The sequence below is a fragment of the Haemorhous mexicanus genome, chromosome 3, assembly GCF_027477595.1.
Source record: "Haemorhous mexicanus isolate bHaeMex1 chromosome 3, bHaeMex1.pri, whole genome shotgun sequence".
In the NCBI taxonomy this organism is placed as follows: Eukaryota; Metazoa; Chordata; class Aves; order Passeriformes; family Fringillidae; genus Haemorhous; species Haemorhous mexicanus.
Window position 1 is genome coordinate 61,562,691 of NC_082343.1, and position 6,000 is coordinate 61,568,690.

Here is a 6,000-nt window from a genome sequence, read left to right on the forward strand (position 1 = left end):
ATGGTATTTTAATGTAGGTTTTTGTGGTTTAATTATATATATGTCAAGAGCAGACTAGTTACTTGCTGATCTACCCAATTAAAAAAAAAAAAAAAAAGGCAGCAGTAATTTTTCACTGCTGAGAATGTGAGCTTATACTGGGGTCACATCACAATAGTATTTCATTTTAATGCTGCCAAAAAATCTAGAGCATATTAACTAAATCACATAAGTAATAAGTTAACATCTACACAAAAATCAGTCTTTGTGTGAATATTTTTCAGGTTGCCTTGGGAGGTCTTTTTTGTAATTTTCTGCTCCAAATTAGTCAAATTTTGTATAGCCTGGCACAACCCTAGTGCAAAGAGAGTTTTCAGTCAGCCCAGGCAGACTGAGTTCTTTAGAGACAGCATTTAAATTACATCCAGCAGAACTGCCCTCCACTGTAGTTCTACAGACATCCGCTCAGTGAAAAGTCACTGTAATAGTATTTATTTAGTTAGTTCTAGGAAAAAGACATAGATCTCCAAATTAATTTACGCATAAAAATCCTTCAAACTAATTATTTTCAAATCCATGGTAACTGCAGCCTAACTCAAACTTTAGTGTTTGCTACCCAAGCCTAACAGCCTAAAACTAAAAAAGTCTGACTGGCTCATGGAGTGAGAAGCTCTGAAGATAATCACTAGTCATTATTATCTTCCCTTGGAGAAATAAGGAAATTTTTAACAAATTGAAAATAAAATGCTTAAACTGTAGTATTCCTCAGACAGCCATTAGCATTTGACATTTTGCTCAAAAGCCTAATAACTAGCCTATACAATCCTGTGACTGAGACTGCCCAGTGATACATTTCAATATAGGATAATCAATCATCAAAGTAATTTTCACTGTTTAACATTAAAACGAAAAGGCAGCCAGCTATTCGACACATTTTTCAGGCTTAGAGATAAAAAGAAGAAAATTCTTTAAAATAGCTTTTGCCTTTAAGGTCCTATATTACAGGCATCCCAAAAGCAATCCTTCTGGCAGCATTGCAAACTACAATGTAGACTAAAAATGTGAGTTTTACTGCCTTTTCAAATAGATTTTATTATTTATTTGACATACAAGCACTCTTCTTATCTGAGCTTTTGCATTGCAAAGTGAGTCCAAGTCCACTTCTGATTTAATGACAGATTTAATAACACTGCAACACAGAAGTGTGGAATTGGCCAAAAATTATTTCATAAAAATGTGACTTCTGTACAGCAACGTCTAAAATGTCACCTAATACATACAAGTACGTCAGAAAATTTCTAATGTATATTGTAAAGCCTGAGGCTTTGATAGGTAAAACATCTACTGACTTTAAAAGACCATAATTTATTTTTAATAACCATTTTAATTTAATTTTTCAAAGAGAAGCAGTTTATGCCTTCAGTAGAACCATGCCTTGAAATCTCAGGGGTGATAAAAAGGCCATGCCAAAGCTGAAAGGTTTCGAATATCAAACTATACTATTATGTCAGGGTCAGCAAGATCAATTAGCGCTTTTCAATGACAGAAAAAGGTTAAGTTGGACACACATTTACACAGTATTTAAATCCAAAAAAGAAAAATAGCACTTATTAGGCGTACTTATAAACCTCTTGATCAATGACTGAATATCAATACTTTTCTTCCAGTTGCATACCATAAGTGCCAGGAATTTTTAACACAAAACGTCAGGAAGATTACAGATATATTAGGTAGCAGAAATACTACCGTATTCTCAAGTACAAAGAAAAAAAGCAAAGACATCTGAGTGTTTCTGCTACCAGACTTGGTTTAGTGGTGAACTTCGAAAAAGCTTTAAAAATACTCAACCTACTTGACATATGTCTGTCAGTCATATGTCCCTGTGTTTGCATTTTTCCTGCAAACCCTGACAGTACCAAAAATGAAAGCTAGTGAGCAAGTAAATCTATTCCTATGCTCATCTAAAAAACAAACCTAACCCCACCCCCCAATTGGAAAATACTGTAAATAATCTGCAAATTAACCCATCCAAAATCTGGAAAAAAGCAAGTGTGCACCTTCTGCAACTAACAGTCAGAAACATGCACACCAGGAAGCGAGGAAACTTGTATTTCAGTTCTTAGGATCACAAGAATACTCACTGGAAGCACAGGTATGTTAGAAGTGAATTCAACACCTGTTAATTCAAGCGTTGCCATCATAAACATAGCTTGAGCAAAGTAGCTGGTTATGATATCAAATAAAGCCAGCATAAAATCACAATAAAAATCCAGGAGATTAAGAAAACCTAACGAAAAAGTACACTGTGTTGAAATCAGTGATTTAGATTGGTATTGCACTGAGTAAAAGCAAAGCAAGATTACTTCTTCTCAACGATATATTTCAAAATGTCTCTTTTTAAAGCCCATTTCTTCAAGGAGCGATTTGAAATATTTACTACCAGACAGTACCTAATTTTAGGTTTTAAGTGCTTTAACAGCTCTATGAAATATGATCAGCAGCTGCAATATAGAAGTATGCTGAATAAATGCTCCTTATAAAAAGGGAGACCTGCTTTACCCTGAGTTCATAAAATCCCTACTTTCAAAAAGGAAAAAGATAACACAGGAAAAAATTGAATAGCTGTGTCCTAGAGCATTTAACAGAAATTCCAGGAATTTTTTTTTTCTTTCTGTGGTAACTTGCATATTTAAGAGTAAAATGCTTTTTAAATTTTAACACTGGAGGACTGCACACAACATCGTCCAATATCACCAGTTCATCAAGGAAACAGACAGGTACCTTTCCCTCACCAAATGCCAAAGTTTAACATTAATTCTAGGATTTGCATAAAGTTTAAAGAGTTGCATAAAGTTTAAAGAGTTAAACTTTAACACTTGCATCAGATGCTAAAAATATGCCACATGATACTATCTATAGCTGTATTTCTACAGTTGCCTTGTTTGAAATATTTTCACTGGGAACTGCAACTAACTAAGAACCCACCAGTGCCCTACTCAATACACTGCTTGTTTAGGGTTTATTTCTTCTATTGACATTATCCACACAGAATAAATTTATACTGCAAAGTGTTGTGAGGCCATTAATAAATACAAATCCAGCAAGAGTAACCTTCAACTTAATTTATTATCAGTACCATCATATACATGTAACAATTAATAACTGCACACAAATTATCTGAACAAAAATACATAAAAGATTCGTCAACATACTCCACTTTAACTTCTATTAAATCTGGTTGAAGAACATTTGGTAACATAAATACCGCACTTAAAAAAAAAAAAGAAAGGAGCTGTTTCAGACATAGCCCAGCTAATGTTAGATGTCATACAGAGAAAGAATCACCAGGAAGAGAGAGAAATGTCAGTCTGTATTTCCACTTTACTCATAGTATGATATATATTGCAAGTATGCAAGCATTTGTTATTCGGCAGCATTTTCAGAAGAAATGCTAGGGGAAGAGTCAAACCCGCAGCAATTTTACGAAACTTTTTTTGAGTGTTCGGGAAATGAAACAAAGATACGGCCTGAGCTTTATTGCAAAGTACATGCTTCTAACATCAAATCTAAACCTCTCCGAGGTCAGACCAGAAAATCTATCTGCCAAACAGAAAAGATACCTTCTTGGTATAACTCCCTCTAAATCTAAACCGCTGATTAGTTTACCTTAGATACGCTTTCTAGTCTCGGGAAATGAAACACGTAAAACAAAACTCAGAAAACTGCAAATACTCGTTCCTTACTGTTCTAGCATGACTTCATACTTAAACTGGAACCGGCCAGGTCGCTCCCTTGTCTGGTTCAGCGTGCGTCCCAAGGTTTTTGTGAACACCAGCTATTTCACACCGCCACCCGCGAACCGAGCGCGTCCCTCTGTGTGCTCGGCTGCAAGCCCTGCCCGCGGGTACGGAGCCGGCAGCACCGCGCCTGCTTGGCTCGGAGCACCAGTTTCATAAATGTAAATGAAACTTCAGATGCCAACTACCGATTGGCAGCGGCGATGCCGTGGGATCCCGCTCTCCCTTCCCGGCGGAAAGCGCCGCGGGGCAGCTCCCCGGGCAGCCCTGTGTCCGGCCAGGCACGGCGCGGAGCCCCCGAGGCTCGGGGAGAACCGCCGTGTGAAATGCAGCCGGCGGCTCTCCGCGGGTATCTGACTTTGGAAGTGTCTGTAATGACAGCAGGAGAAGGAGATTAATGGCTAAGAGCCCACTGGGTTTGAACACGGAGAATCCTGTTACCTCCTTGCGGATCCAGTACGCGCACACACCCGCACACACCCGCACCCGCACGCGCGCGCGCGCACACACACACACACACACACACACACACACACACACACACACACTCAAGGCTTACCCACGTGGAAACTCTTTCTAACCAAAACACAAGTCCCCGCATCGCCGGTGGAAAAGGCGGCGGGACCCCCGCGCCGGGGCTTCCCCGCGCCCCGTTCGCCGGCGCAGCGGAGACCGCGGCGGGGGCGGGGGCGCGGTGGGACGACCCGAAGATGCAACGTTTTGTCTTTAAACCATAAGAAAAACAAGCCGGGGCGGGGGAGGGGAAAGGCAAGAGACATCCCCCAGGGAGAGGAAACGAAGAGGAACAAAAAGAACGGGTAGCTCTATCCCCGGTCCCTTTGGACACTCGAAAAAGTGGCCGCCGGAGCCCCCGCGACGGCTGCCGGCCAGGAGGCAGTGGGAAGCAGCCTGCCCCGTCCGCCAGCACCCCGAGCGCGGCACGCCCGCAGCGCTCCGCCCCGGGGCAGGCGGGCAGCGGAGACCCCCGAGCGCTGCCGGCGCCGGGGCAGCGCGGGGCAGAGGGCAGGCGGCGGGACCGAGCGACTCCTCTGCCGCTGCCGGCCGCGACCCCGCGTCCCGGCCGGGCTGCCTTGCTCCCGCGCTGCCCGGAGCCTTGCTGGAGGAGCGGGGTTTTCGGTAAGGGACTGCCATCCCTACGTGTTTTCATGCCGCTCTGTCCGGAGGGGACGCCGCCACCAGAAATGTTTCCTCACAGCCTCCGGCCAAGCCGCCGCTGGCTTCGCCGCCGGGCCTCGCAAGGGCAGGCGGTCGGCAGAGCCCTGTAGCCCAACCCAGGCGGGCCGGCAGCCCCCGGCTGCTGGCGGGGCGCAACCCGGGCCCCCCGTTTCCGCCGCACAGAGAGTGGGCGGGAGGCGCAAGCGGGGAACAATGCGACGGCAGCCGTCGCGGCTTGCTCCTGTCTTGGGCTTACCCCAGCAGCCCCGGTAACACTCAGTGGAAGAGCGGTCGAGGGCAAAACAGCAGGGAACATCACCTGGACTGAGGCAGCAAGTCCGGCTGGGCGTGGAAAATGTCGCCCGGTCCGCACGGAAAACCAGTTTGGTTTTTTGCAATTAAACTCGCGTGGGGCCGGGGTAAAAGCTCATCTCTACCCCGCGGTGGACGGCTCCGCTGCTCCCTCCCATCATATTTGTTTTACAGCAACTTTGTTATTGTTGTTGTTGCTGCTGTCATCGAACCGACATGAAAACAGTGCTAAATAAACGCTAAATACAAGGAGACGCACACACCCCCTCCACGGACACATGCACATGCGACAGGGAACCCGTTTCCTCCACCTCCGAGCAGAAGGGGTGGGAGGGAGATGCAGGGTCGGGAAAGTCAGAGACACTCACCTTCTCGCTGCCGGGATATGCCGCTACCTTTATTTTAGGGCCGCTCCTTATTTATTTATTCTCGTACCTTCTCCGAGCCAAGGTTCCCCTTTTGCACTGTTCTTCTGGCCAAAACAGAACATCCCCCCTACAAGTCGTCCCCCCCACCCCTTTCTCCACACACAAATAAAGAGCAACTCGGAGCAAAACGGGAGGGGAAGTTCGGGGCGGGGGGGGGGGGGTGTAGATGGAGGAGGAGGCTGGTACGGGAGAAGTCAAACACTCCTCGCACTTCAGTGAGTGCAACTAGTTGCCTCTCACGCACAGGAACGTAAAAATTCTCCCTGACAAGGGACGGGACTTCCCTAAGAAAAGGTAACCCCCTCCCG

General features: G+C 45.1%; 1 protein-coding gene across 7 annotated transcripts in view; it reads right to left on the minus strand.

Annotated features, from left to right (window-relative positions):
• EYA4 (EYA transcriptional coactivator and phosphatase 4) overlaps window positions 1-5,792 on the minus strand; it is a 140,970-nt gene extending 135,178 nt beyond the window's left edge. For 6 of the 7 annotated variants that reach the window (XM_059842067.1, XM_059842066.1, XM_059842065.1 and 3 more), the window contains exon 1: window positions 5,633-5,792. The gene's annotated coding sequence lies outside the window, so the exon portion shown is untranslated. Of the gene's footprint in view, window positions 1-3,722; window positions 4,219-5,632 lie in introns of those variants that run through there. The other variant, XM_059842062.1, reaches the window with a different exon arrangement.
• Between the last annotated feature and the right edge of the window lie 208 nt (window positions 5,793-6,000).